Here is a 14144-nt window from a genome sequence, read left to right as displayed (position 1 = left end):
CTCTTCACTCTTAAAAATTATTGAGCAAGATAAAGAAGTAGGAGGGCTCTAATGGGCAGCGCGGTGACTAGGGAGTGCTGCTTATGATATACAGGAAAGTTGCTAAGAGACTAAATCCTAAGAGTTCTCATCGGAAGGGAAGAAAATTAACATATTCCTCCTTAAAAAAGATATTGATCCTAAAACACTTTCGTTTATGTGGGTTAAAGCTACTGATATATACCATGTTAGAGATTAAAACAAATTTTAAAAATGTTTTCATTCATTTCAAATAACAATAATAAACCCTTTACATGTTAACACACTTCTATGAAAAAATAACTATTTTCCAGAACAATAAAAGCTACTTAGTGAAAGGAGTAGCACTGGCTTCCATTGCCTTTTTTAAATGAGTTTTAATAGAAAACAGATTCTCGTTTCTGTGAGTGCTTGCTGTCCGTGGCAATATTTTAGTTGTAGTATCTGAGGAAAATCCCGCTACATGCAGATACGTGGCTGGAAAAGGGAGGAGCATTTTACTAGCCTTTTCAGAAAACTGTAAAACACAACTTGATAACGAACTATAGAAATGATCCCCGAAAGTATAGTCTTCACATCGCAACTTGATCAATGGTACTTTCTTTAAGATGAGTTGCTATGTGGGGGCGCCTGGGTGGCTCATTCGGTTAACTGTCCGACTTCAGCTCAGGTCATGATCTCACAATTCATGGGTTCAAGCCCCGCATTGGGCTCTGTGCTGACAGCTTAGAACCTGGAGCCTGCTTCAGATTCTGTGTCTTCCTCTCTCTTCCCTCCCCCCACTCACATTCTGTCTCTCTCTCTCTCTCTCTCTCTCAAAAATAAAGAACCATTAAGAAAAAAATGACCTGCTACGTAAAATCTGAAATGATATCAGTGAACATTTCCTAGTACCTTACATTAAAATCCATTGGTCTGTCTAGTACATCGAATTGATGTTTTACCCATACATGACATTAACATTGGTCATTTGGAAAATGCTGGTTCACTTAGTTAGACAGATCTTCCGTATGTTGACTCATTTCATTCTACAGTATCCCCAAATCACTTCTTTATAAATATCACAGCTGATCTCATTAGAAAAGTCTTTTAAGTATTGGGAAACTATCAAGCTCAGGGCCAGATATCAAGTTCTCCAAAACTCTAATTTAATTTTATCTCGAAAGCTTGAGTTTTGTCATTTCATTTTCCTTGAAGTGATAGGCTCACTTTGTTCATTTTCAAGAAAACGTTTGCCATATACCCACAGCTGATTAACCACAGTCTGTCCGTCTGTCTTTCCAGTAAACATGTTCCGTGAGCCGAGAGGTTAGGTTGGTTTGCAACTCAAGCCACCTAGCAACCGAATGAGCACTTTTACTGGAGACGATCGAGGCTCTTTGGTATGCAGGGAGTGATGGAGAGACTCAAGGGCAAGGATTTAGTACAAGTAATACCTTTCCCAGGCTTCATCAAGGACATTCTTAAGCAAAACGGGCCTTTTCTCTCCTTTCTTTCCTCTTTCCTTCCCCCAGCGTGTAGCGTAACGGTACTTGCCCAAGTTGGTGCCGTTGCCTTGATTCATTCGCCAGCACTTTACCCACCACTGCTTTTGCCTCATCCGTGCAAATAGCAACACAGTGAAAAGGGCAAACGTCAGTAATGTAACGGAAATAGTTTTGGGGCGCCTGGGTGGCTCAGTCGGTTGTGTCTGACTTCGGCTGAAGTCATGATCTCGCAGTTCATGCGTTCGAGCCCCACATCGGGCTCTGTGCTGACGGCTCGGAGCCTGGAGCCCGCTTCGGATTCTGTGTCTCCCTCTCTCTCTGCCCCTCCGACTCTCACACTTTGTTTCTCTCTCTCTCTCAAAAATAAATGAACACTAAAACATTTTTTTTTTTTTTAAAGACAAGAAAATAGTTTTGACAGTGCGAAACCCCGGAAAAGACTGCAGGACCATGCTTTGAGAACCAACCGCTCTGATGACGTGTGGCACCAGCCTGATGGATACTTGGATGTCTGTCCGCTCTTGGCTTTGCCCCTTTCTCTTTATGCATTTCTCCGCCTGGGTGACCTCGCCTGAGGTTTTTTTGTATTAAAGACTCGATCATTTCCCCCTCCCCTGTAATTTTGTCTCCTCTCGTATTACAGCGAGCACGCAAGGTCTGATTAATACCTTCACTTTAAGAGAAGAAAAAATAGACCCAACCTTGATAGATACCAGGCTCGCATGGTATGCTGCAGCTGAACACATGAAGCCGTCCGTAATGGTTTGCAAATTAGAACATCACCGACTCTCTTCTTATGTAATGCCCCTGTGTCCAAATGTTAATAAAAGACAGTGAATTGAATCAGGCAGCAGCCTTGTATTTCAAGAGGAAGCCGTGTTCGGCTCTAGTCTATCAGCCACCCAGGCGGGCTGCTGGAAAGGTAGACTCTGAGTTCTAAGGAAAACTGTCCCCGTACTGGGCCCTTCCTCTTTCCCGCTTCTTTTTCGTGGAGTGGGGACCATAGTTCTTCTAACTCCAGACGAGGCTGATGGGCCATCCTTGTGGTAGAATTAGAGCTTTTAATTACCCGCGGCAGGTGGAGAAGAGGCGATAAGCAACACAGCCATCAGCACTTGAACAACACATGTCGGCGCTGATTAGCGCGGCTGCTTAGAGCGAGGACTAATGAGGCCAAGGTCACGGACGCGGCCCCGCAGCCCAGGTAGCCCGGCCACCCTCCAAACGGCACCCTCCGCCCAGGCAGCTGCCTCGCAGATGCTCCTGGCCTTCTGGAAGGGGGCCGGGGAGGCCCGAGCCAGCAGTCAGCACGGGCTCCTTTTGTTTAAATCCAAACAAAATAAAAAAACAGGTTCTCTAATGGACCACCCCCTGTGATCCCTCTCTAGGAATATCAGACTTAATTATTCAAATTTAATTTGTTAGCCATTTGGTGGTTAATTTTTAAAAAACCTAATGATTTATTAGCATTTTTATAACGAGCAACATTTAATATCTATTAATGAGAGTTCAAATGGACCAACTATTTAATTTCTTAATGAAATGAATCAGAAAAGTATTGCTTAGAAGAAACTCCATACTGTGAGCCTGTTCTCCGCGTGTTTTGTGACCTTGATTCCTTCGTGCTATGGAGGAGTCAGGAATGGAGGGGAGCAGGGAGCTGGTCCAGTGCCCGCCCCGCCTTAGCCCTGGCTTCTGAGAGGGAAGCAGGGGTTTGGGGAGGGGGCACAGTGCAGCCCTCCCTTCGCCCACCGATTTCACCGACCGACACCGACCGCGTCGCGGGTTCTGCTCACCTCCCTTCAGCACGTGGCTGGGATGCTGCCCCGAGGCAGGCCGGCCCCACCTCACACCCAGGGCCTTTGGGAGGAAGGTGCAGGCTGCCTCATGAAAAGTGCCTGCTGAAAAGACACACGCACACAAATCCGGCCCTTCGCTGCCCAGTATGAGCGTCTGTCCTCCCTGGAAACGCACTTCCGGCTTGTGCAATACAGGAAAGAAGTACCCAGCGGCACTGTGACACGTGTGTCCCCTGGCACCCCGAGACGGGGTTCTCAAAGGGCACCAGCACCCTGATTTCAAAGCACGGGGCACATTCTTCCCCAGTGATGGGCGTGTGGCTGCAGAAAGGACTCAGTGTGGAGCATGCCTCCCGGGCTGAGGCCTGTCTGCCGGGGTGTGGGAGGGAGGTGGGGGGGGGGGGGGGTGCAGAGTGCTCAGGCCAGGCGGGTGCAGAGGCCTGGGCGTGAGCCCCAGGCTCCCGGGGTTTGCAGCCTGGATGTGGGTCTCAAGGCCAGAGCAGATGAGAAGAGTCAGTCCCAGGACCCTCTGGGGAGGGCAGCGTGCCGCCTCGGAAGCCCCGTTTCATTGAGCTGCTTCGGCCCGGTGGCCCGGCCGGTGCACTCGTGCATCCGAAGCTCGGGGCGCTCTGGCCCCGTTAGGAAGTCAGCTGGAACCGCCGCGCGGGCCGCCGCGTTACCTGCGGTCTGACGCTTGGCCAGCTTGCTTTCAGTGCGATCACTCCGCTGACCCGGGATGATGTTTCAATTTAGAGCCCTGCTCCGTCAGGACGCTGAAGAGGCTCATTGTCTGGGAGTGGGCTTCCTGCCTGTTTGCTCTCTCCTCCCGCCTGTCCTCCCTTGGACGCGGCGGTGACATCGCTCGGCGGCCAAGTGAGCTGTTAGCGGCCCTGGGCTGCGCCTGGCAGGTTCCCGCTCTCCCGGGAGCGGCGCAGGGTTTGCGCGCGGAGGATCCCAGGCCCGCCTGGCGCCTTGACCCTCGGAGTCCTGATGCTCCCGCCAGTCCGCCGTGGTGGGTGAGCAGCGGGGCACCGTTGTCATCGGAGAACCGGAGCGTTCACACTCGTGTGGGCCGGCGCTCCCTCTTTGTGGAGAAGGGGCGCGCAGGGAAGGGCCCAGCCAGGCTCCCGCAGCTGGAGACGTGGCCCCGGGATGAGGACACAGGCTGCCCAGCGCTGAGGCCTGGCCGCGATCGCGGGCTAAGTGACCCGGGGTGAAGCCGGGTCCGCGGCCCCACGCGGGCAGGAGGGCACCCACGCTCGCTGGCTTTCCACCGTGGCTGGGTTTCCGGCCTTCTGCCCGCCCTCCTCTTCTCCGTGCTCTGGCCTTGCCGGCGTCTGTTTTGTTTCTTGAACGCCCGGTCCGAGGCAAGGCTGCCGCACTGGCTATTTATTTCTCCTTCCTGGACTGGAGCTGCCCCGCCCCCGCCCCAGAACGTCCCATGTGCGCCCTCGCTGAGGCCTTACTCCTCAGAGAGGCCTCCCCTGACCACCTGCCCTCCCAGCAGCCCCATCCCCCAGCTTCTACAGCACCCGACTTACTTCCATCGTCCTTATTTCGTCCGCTTTTTGTGTTGTTTTCTACTTGTCCTCCCCCCAAGACAGCAGAGGCCACGTGTGTCTTATTACCTGTTGACTCCCCAGTGCCTAGAGCAGGGCCTGGGTGGGGAGCAGTTCTGAAAAAAATAGGTCTGAAATGACTGACCGAGTGAGCAGATGAACTTCTCTCTGGGAGTCTTGGTCAGAAATGCTCTCTGTAATTCAGGCAGGTCTCTTTCCCGCCTCTGAGGTCGGAGGACAGACGTTGCAGAGGGAGGGGTGATGTAAATGGATTCTGTTTCTCATTCGCAATGTGCTCCCCAGAGAGGCATTTATGACGCTACCCTCGCCACATTGTCCTAGGGCTGATGGTGGTCAGGCCAGTTACAGGAGAGGCAGACTGAGGTTCTGGACCCTGGCCTCAGATCCTTTCCTGGAGCGGGGCAGCTGGGGGGACAGGTCAGCTACAGCTTTGGAGACAGGGCCAGCCCCAGAGTCAGAATCAAGTGCTGGGTGTGGACTTCCAGGAATTGGGTCCAGTGACGATAGATGGGAAGGAGAGCCATCGATGGTCCAAGAGGGAGTGGGCGCTCGAGGGGACGAGCCCGGAGTGAGGATGGCTGCAGGCCGAGAGGAGCCAGTGAGGGTGTCCAGGAGTGGGACGTCTGAATGGGCAGTGGGGGCAGGTTCGTCAGCAGCTGATGGGGACCCAGCCCCTAGGGCAGGACCTGGAGAGGGGACCTGCCAGAGTGAGGCAGGGCCACCTCAGGGGCTGGGTTATCAGGCAGGTCGGCACGAGTGCCGGGACTGGGAACGGGCAGGGTGTGACCCAAACTTGTTGGGGCCCAGAGCTGGGACTGGTCCTAAGACTGCAGGGTAGAGAAACCTGCCAGCATGTCAGGGGAAGGAAACCAGAAGGGCTTGGACTCAGGACCCAGGCCCAGGAAGGCATCACAACTGAGAACTGTATGGAGGCGGAAAAAAATCTGATCGTCTAAGAAATTACATACAACCACTTTCCACTTCATGAACATTTATGTCATTACACTGTTTGGGATGGTGTGTCAGAAGAATACATACCGCCTTTCTCTTCTCTCTCTCTCCCTTTCTCCCTCTCTCTCTCAATTAACAATTTTTACGCAGTGCCACGGAAGAAAGGATTTGTAAGTCAGCTTTCTGCTCCGGTCTCCTGGTGTGTGGCCTCTCGGGCAAGAACCCTGGCAGAAATGGAGCTCACTCCGTCCTATCAACGCTCCCTCCCTTCCTTTGGATTTGAGCAAGGACGCATGAGGCCAGACGTACCAGAGACGATCAGTAGCAAGTCTCATGAAAATTGCTCCAAAGTGATTTTAAATATGGCTGGTGCCAGGGGCTCAAGGGGAGGGAAGGGATGAATAGAGGGAAAACGGGATTTTTAGGGCAGCGAAACTATTTCGTGTGATAATGTGGGATACATGTCATCATATATATATATATATATATATATACACACACATATATATATACACACATATATATATATACACATATATATGTATACACATATATATATACATATATATATACACATATATATATATATACACACATATATATATACACACATATATATATACACATATATATATATGTATGTATCGAAACCCACGGAATGTACAACACAGAGTGAAGCCCCAACTATAGGCTTCCATTCATAATAATGTATCAATATTGTATCATCAGTTATACCAAATGTGCCACCCTAAACCAAGATGTTAATAATGGGAGAATCTCTGGGGGGGTGTGGGGTAGAGAACTGAGGGGATAATATGGGAAGTTTCTATACTTTTTGTAAACCTAAAACTGCCCCCCAGAATAGAGTCTGTTCATTTTTTTTTTAAAAAAGAAAAAAAAAAAAAGTGGCTGGTGCCACAATGAGCAATCCGAGCGAGACGCATCTCAGAAAAGTTCAAAGGGGCCGGAAAGAGACCACAGGCACTTCATTGTTTCGGGGTTTTTTTTTTTTTTTTTTTGCTACTTTTCAGTGTGAGGGAGGACACACTGTTGGGACGAACTTTGCTCAGGTGACAAAGACTTCACGGTTTTGCAGGATGGCAGTCGTGAATTAGGAGCTCTCCAAGGGGGACGGGTGTACACGTGTCTGAACCAAAAACCGAAACTCATCAAAATAAATACGGATCGCCAGAAATTCTATCGTCTTTTTGCCTGTACGTATACCTAAGGCTACCTTTCTTTCTTTTTTTTTTTTTTAACATTTATTTATTTTTGAGACAGAGAGAGACAGAGCATGAATGGGGGAGAGTCAGAGAGAGGGAGACACAGAATCTGAAACAGGCTCCAGGCTCTGAGCTGTCAGCACAGAGCCTGACCCGGGGCTTGAACTCACGGATCGTGAGATCATGACCTGAGCCGAAGTCGGGCACTTAACCAACTGAGCCACCCAGGCGCCCCATAAGGCTACCTTTCTAGTGTGTTTAGGACAAGATTTTGCAGTTGAGAACACTTGAAGAAAAATTTGGAAGAGGAAAGGCCAGGACTTGGTGAAGTTCAGCAGAAGGGCTTGGAAGTGAAACAAGCTAAGAATGGTGAGTAGTTTTAAGGCTGAGGAGGAAATGGGGGGGAAAAAAACCGATAGTTATTCATGAAGGCCAGAAACGGGGAAATGGAGACATTTGGAGGGATGGGAGCCTCAGAAAGAAAGAAGCCAGACAACACTGATCGGGGTGTAGGGAACTTGGTGTCGAGGGCGGGAAATCTTAGGGGAAGAGAGTGGCCAGACTTTTTCAGGAGGAGCCAGGTGGGTCAGGTCGACGGACCCCCCGTGTGCCGTTGTGATGACTGACGTATCGTCTATAAAGGAGACCCATGCGCTAGTCCCAATAGTCAAGAAACGGAAGCGACCCCAGAGTCCGTCCACGAATAAACAAAATGTAGAATAGATACACAATGGAATATTATTCAGCCCTAAAAGGGAAGGAAATCCTGATACGTGTTACAATGCGGACGTATTTTGCTAAGCGAAGTGAGCCAGTCCCTAAGAGACAAATACTGTATCATGGCCCTTGGACAAAGTATCTGGAGTAGTGAAAATTCACACGGGCAGAAAGCGGACGGGGCGGAGGGGGAGAAAGAGGAGTTGTTAAGTGGACACAGGTTCGGTCTCACAAGATGAGAAAGTGTTACAGACTGGGTTCACTGATGTGAATGTACTACTGAATTGTATACTCAGAAATGATTAGGAGGTTAAGTTCGTGTTATGGGTGTTTTAACACAACAAAGAACAAAACTAAAACCAGCTGCCCCCCCTCCCCCGCCTGCCACGTGTGGTCACCAGGGGGTGACAGGGATGGTGAATTGTCTCCTGAGTTTGGGTGAAGTTCCGAACTGCCCCCTTGACTTTACCCCCCCACCCCACCCCCGCCCTGCTCTGTCTTTCTCTATAATCGCTCCCTCCCCAGCATCCTTGCCCCCGAGTCGAGAATTCCGCGAAGCACACATTCAGCATCCTGCTCTATGCCTCGGTTCCCCCAGATGCCACGGCCCTGCCTGAGTGCCTTGGACTGTGTCAGGGGCACCTTTCCCGTCTCACCCAGCTTCCTTAGGACCCTGCCGCGCAGACACCTGCTGTGAGCGTTCCCCCTGGGCCTTCCACCCAGGGCTTGGCCAGATGTCTTGCTCTCGTGGCATAAATATAATTGCAGTGTGGCTGTGCATGGAACCCGGGTCGGCCCTGGACCCCATGCTCTAGAGAATTCGAGGCAGAACAGCATTTCTATTATCACTTAGTAATTGGAGTTTTGCGGGCTTGGAATTACTGCTAATGGAAAGCAAATGGGCGAAGAATCAAGAAATAAGCACTTGAACAGCCAGCCCCGCTCCGTAAAGCGAAGAGGCTATTATGCTACTTTATGCGGATAGAGATCATCATTTGTAGAAAGAGTTGCAAAAACCTCGCCAGCCCACAGAGACGGCGCCCCACGAGGCTTTCTCGTGGCCCCCCTCCCGGCCCGGAGCGGCTGAGTGGCCGTGGGAACCTCATCTGCAGCCTGATTTTGCCCGAGGTCCAGGCAACTCGTCCGCCGCAAGAGACAGATGGGGAATTTGCCTTTTGCTTTCTCTCCGGTACCCGAACCGCAGAGAAGCTCTCGGAACCCAAAACATTTCCCGACGCTTCCCCCTTAGACCTCCTCAGCCCTGTCGCCAGCCATGGGGCCGGGAGGACAAGGCAGTGACAGGCCTGGGGCGGGGCTGCTGGGGGCGAGAAGCCCAGGACAGCGGCTCTTGACTCCAGGAGGGCCAAGCGGCCGTAAAGAGTGACGTTTCCCAGGGGGGTGCTGACCCCCGGGGCTCCAAGCCGATCTGGCCCTTTCTCCTCCGTGGGGTGGTGTCAGCCGTCATCCATTTACATGAGGGGCCTTTTTCTCCACAGATCAAGCCACCCCCTTCCCGGCGGCTAAAAGGCAATTTAATATGCACAAGTTCTGCTAGAACAGCGTTAGGTCATGACACGAGGAAATGGAAAAAAAAGCCCAAGCCCAATCTCTGCCCTTCAGGTGTCCTCCTGAGAGAGAGCCGAGGACGGAGGGGTGGGTGCAAACCGCAGGAAAACGGAACCAACTTGGCCGTCTGCAAAAGCCTGTCAAGACTTCGCGTGGGTTCTCACGGTCAAGTTGGTCTGAGGGCTCGAGGCGCTCGGGTTTTCCACTCCCTGGGGCCGGGGGATGCTTGGGACACGTCCAGACGGCCCGTGGGTGGGGAGAGAGGAGGGAACCCTGACTCTGCGGCTTCGCCCCTCAGAAAGGGGCCTCCCCTCACCGGCGGCCCCCTCACTTAGCCATTAAATGTCACTGCAGCCCGTTGGCACGGGGGAGAGGATCTACACCGAGCAGGAAAAAAGGTGCTGAAACGGAAGAAGTTGTGAAATGACATTTTTTTTTTTTTCCAGTGGGTTTGTCGTATCTCCTGCATGGAGGAAAATTGCTTTCTGTAAATCTTGGTCCAACAGAACAAAACACTTATTTCTTTCCAGTTGGGGAGACAGCCATTCTCATCGGCATAATGAAGGTATTGTAAGCTGTGACTTTTACAAAGTCTGAGGGAAACCAATCTGCAATCTCGACAGATATGATCTTTTCCGGGATGCGCTGTTCGTTTACGGCGGCGAGAGACCTCAATTAATTTATGAGCGAGGACAGCAGGATGTGACCCCTTGTGTGTAGTCTAGGTGGAGCCGTCCCTGTCTGAATTTATGTTCTGGTAATTTAAAAAGATTTATATTAAGCTTTTCTTTCATTTTGAGAGTAGATTAAAATTCTAATGGAAACCATTTGTATGCATTTGCGGAATTGAATAGTATTTATGGCTGTGTTAAAAAAATGCTGCAAAATTCTGCCGATAATAAAGTCAGTGAAGCAAGAATAAGTGTAAAAACAGGAAGGAAAGACTCAATAGAAACCATACTGTATTATACAAGCGTAATGAGAGAGAGAAGCCAAGCAGAACGGGGCAGGAATAAGGCCCCCGAACGGGATAGTTTTCCTTATTTAGTGTAAGGTTTTATAGTCCTTTTATGACTTAAAACCAAATTTAAATTTTGAAATAAGCCACATTGGTCCTCGCGGACCCCGTGGCCATTTGCCCTTTCCTATCGTTCTTGAACTCTGGCCAGTGTCCAATATACACAGGCGGGAAAGCAAATCTAAGCAGTATCTCAGAAAAGACGCCGATTCCAAGCAAAGAAGACGCATCACACGGGAGGCCAGAGGGCAGCGGGTTAGACACAGATCTGAGCTCAGGTGGGTCGGGCAGCTGGAAAGGTATCCCCAGGGCGTTCTGGGCAAGACCAAGGGATGTCCTAGTGCGTGGCTTTGTCAGTGTGTCCCAGCACCCACCTTCACTGCCACGGCCGCTTGACCAGTGCCGGGACTGGAGAGCCGCTGGGGTCCCCTCTGCAGTGAACTGCAAGGTGCTTTGCCAGTGGTCTTTCATCAGCCTCCTGGGGCAGGAGGGCCAATGACACAATGATCTTGGAACACGACTACCCAGGAGGACAGCACCCACGCAAAGGCAGCCAGAGAGAGCTCGCTCTACCTTTCCCAAGGGAGGGAGGCAGGAGGCACCCTGGAGCTCCCTACCTTGTTGGAAGGGCAGAGAAACTTGGCTTCTGTCAGCATCCACGTCAGAGCCGAGAGAGAGCTGTGCGGGGAAGCACGGATTCTCTCAGAATCCGTTGTGGACTCAGGGAACACCCCGCAGGATGGTTCACGGCGCTAAGTGAGGAGCAAATGGAAATTTCCCGAGAGCCCGTGCTGCTCTGTTCCTGGCTCGTTGTTTATTCTCCCGGTTGTGAGCATGTTCTTTCACAGGGCTGTACGGATGTCATAAAATGCCTTACGATGCATTAGAACTTCTGTTCTAATTGTGCATTAGCAAGTAACATCGGGACACGGCCCCGTGAGTCCAATCGGCCTCGGAGGCCGGCTCTTCTATTCCGTGGAGTGTGTGTCCTGTTTGTGAGGCCAGGAAATGGGTTTCTCCGGTCAGTTGTGTACCCTTGGCATCTATCACAGTTCCTGGCACACAGGAGGCGCTCAGAACACTCTTGCTGAGCTAAGCAAATATGTCCTAGGCCCCATGGGAGACACAGCATGAGACAAGGTCCCCGCAGGTAACAGGCTAGAGGCCTGAGCCAGAGAGGGAAGTATCTGCCTGAGCTCAGCTTGGATCCTCAGCTGAAGTTCAAGGGACTGGTCACAAGTTTTCACAACTTACTTTTCTATTAACTGCTCTTCACCTCCGATATTACAGCACAGCTCTGTGTCATTCAATGGAACTCCCTCAAGCCAGTTGCTACAAGTTTCACATACTTCGGCCTCGTGGGATCGACGGATTAATCCTAGAAAGCAGGTGTCTCTATTACCATCTCATCCAGAGACGAGAAGGGAGCCTCGGGGAAGTGTCACAACCTGCCCATTGTCATGTGATCGCTCAGTTGGAGAGGGGGAATTGGGGTTCACGTTCGATCCTAAGCCCGGTTCTCTCTCATTTCTTCACCTGCTTCCTGACTGTTCACTGGATGTCTGTGCCTGGCATCGTGCTGAATGGAGGGAGGGGGTGTACAGTACATTGGCCCTGCCCTAAAGAAGCCCGTAAACCATTAGGGAAAGCCCATTCGTACACAAAAATTATCACCCAGGACGCCAGGCGATATGAGAGTGGGCTATACGGAAGCACCCTTGGCCACACTAACCCACAAAGCCGGTGGTAGATGGAGGGAGGGTTTCCAGAGGAGGGGATACTTGAACCCGTTCTTGGAAAATGAATGCTTTTTGCCGGGACAGCCACAGGAATCGCAAGAGGGGAGGGTCTGCCCTCCTACAGGACCTTATCAGTGTCCCAGAACCCCCTCCCGCCGTAAAGATCAAACTCACTACCCCTGTCCACAGTGCTTTCAGCCTCTTTTATTTTTTTGTTTTCCGCAGTATTCAACACATACGACATACCACACGCGATAGGCTGGTCCCCCCAGACGTCCACGTTCTAATGCTTGGAGGCCACGCACATGTGAGCTCCTCTGGCAAAACAGACTTTGCGGATGGCGTTAAGGATCTTGAGATGGGGGGATGATCCCGGATTATCTGGGTGTGCCTGATGCGCCCAGAAAAGCCCTTGCAAGATGGATGCAGATCCACAGATGTTCAAAGAGAAGAGAAGGTGCTTGCTTCAAAGCTGGCTTTGGAAATGGCGGAAGCCACTGGAACACGAGAGGCCGTCAGTCACCACTGGAGGCTGAAAAAGGCAAGGAAACGGGCTCCCGCCTGGAGCCTCCAGAAGGAACCGGTTCTGTCTGCTTCCACTGGGAGATGAACTCCACGAGGGCGGGATTTTGTCTACTGTCTTCACCATTGTGTTTCTAGCGCCTAGGACTGAGTGTTTGTTGAATGATCAAAGACGCAGAGGCGGTGCAGGAAGAGGGACCACTGTGGGGCGGGGGGGCGCTGAGGTGTCGAATGGTGCTCTGCAATGGCGGGTGTGCTGAAATGGGACAGGTGGGGGGCTCGGAGATGTTGGAGGAGCGAATTCTGCAGCATTTACTCCTCAAGGGAAGAAACGGTGATTGGTTTTATATGGAATGAGAGCACGATCGTATTTGCTTATTGCTTTTTAAGTAATTTTTTTTTTTTAATTTTTTTTTTTCAACGTCTTTTATTTATTTTTGGGACAGAGAGAGACAGAGCATGAACGGGGGAGGGGCAGAGAGAGAGGGAGACACAGAATCGGAAACAGGCTCCAGGCTCCGAGCCATCAGCCCAGAGCCTGACGCGGGGCTCGAACTCACGGACCGCGAGATCGTGACCTGGCTGAAGTCGGACGCTTAACCGACTGCGCCACCCAGGCGCCCCTTAAGTAATTTTTGAAGTAATCTTCCCTGTTTATTGTTAATAATTGGAGACACATAGAAACATGGACCAGAAAATAAAAATCACCCATAATCTCATTTCCTAGAGACAACAATGGTTAACCTCTGAATTTTTTTTTAATGTTTATTTATTTCTGAGAGAGAGACACAGTGAGAGTGGAGGAGGGGCAGAGAGAGAGGGGGAGACACAGAATCCGAAGCAGGCTCCAGGCTCTGAGCTCTCAGCACAGAGCCCCACGCGGGGCTCGAACCCACAAACTGGGAGATCATGGCCTGAGCCGAAGTCGTGCGCTTAACCGACTGAGCCACCCAGGTGCCCCTATTTCCCCAACAATTTGTTATTAAAAGCAATAGTAGTCGTGCCTGGCATATGGGGGCATGAAATATTTGTTGAATAAATGGATGGATGAATGATTCACAGGACACTTTCGTGCATAAATCTGTATATATCTCTGTTTCCTTAGGAAAAAGATTCTTACAACTGAGTGTTGGATCAAAGCATGTATTATTTTTTTAAAATGGCTTCCAAAATGGCCAGATGGCCTTTCAAAAAGGTTACAGAAATCACAACCCCACTAGTAATGTTTGAGTGCATAATTTCACTGCACTGATGGTGGTATTGTAAATTTTTTAGGCCCTTACTTGCATGTTAGAAAAGTTACCACGGGACAGGAAGGCAGTAGTTAAGGGGTCTTGTGAAGCTCAGGCAAACAGTGGTAAGAACGTCAACGGTAGCCACGGAGGTTATAGGAGCAAGGGGACAGAGCTGAGCACTGTGTAGGACGGGGAATCAAAAGGACTGGAATGCAGAAGGTTGAAAGGATGTTAAAACGATCCTCAGGTTTCTGCCCCGGCTGGAGTATCGGTTGGGATTCTGTGTGCC

This window comes from Panthera pardus, unplaced genomic scaffold (genome assembly GCF_024362965.1).
Source record: "Panthera pardus isolate Hobbes unplaced genomic scaffold, ASM2436296v1 HiC_scaffold_13, whole genome shotgun sequence".
Taxonomy (NCBI): Eukaryota; Metazoa; Chordata; class Mammalia; order Carnivora; family Felidae; genus Panthera; species Panthera pardus.
Note: the sequence above shows the minus strand (reverse complement) of the source record.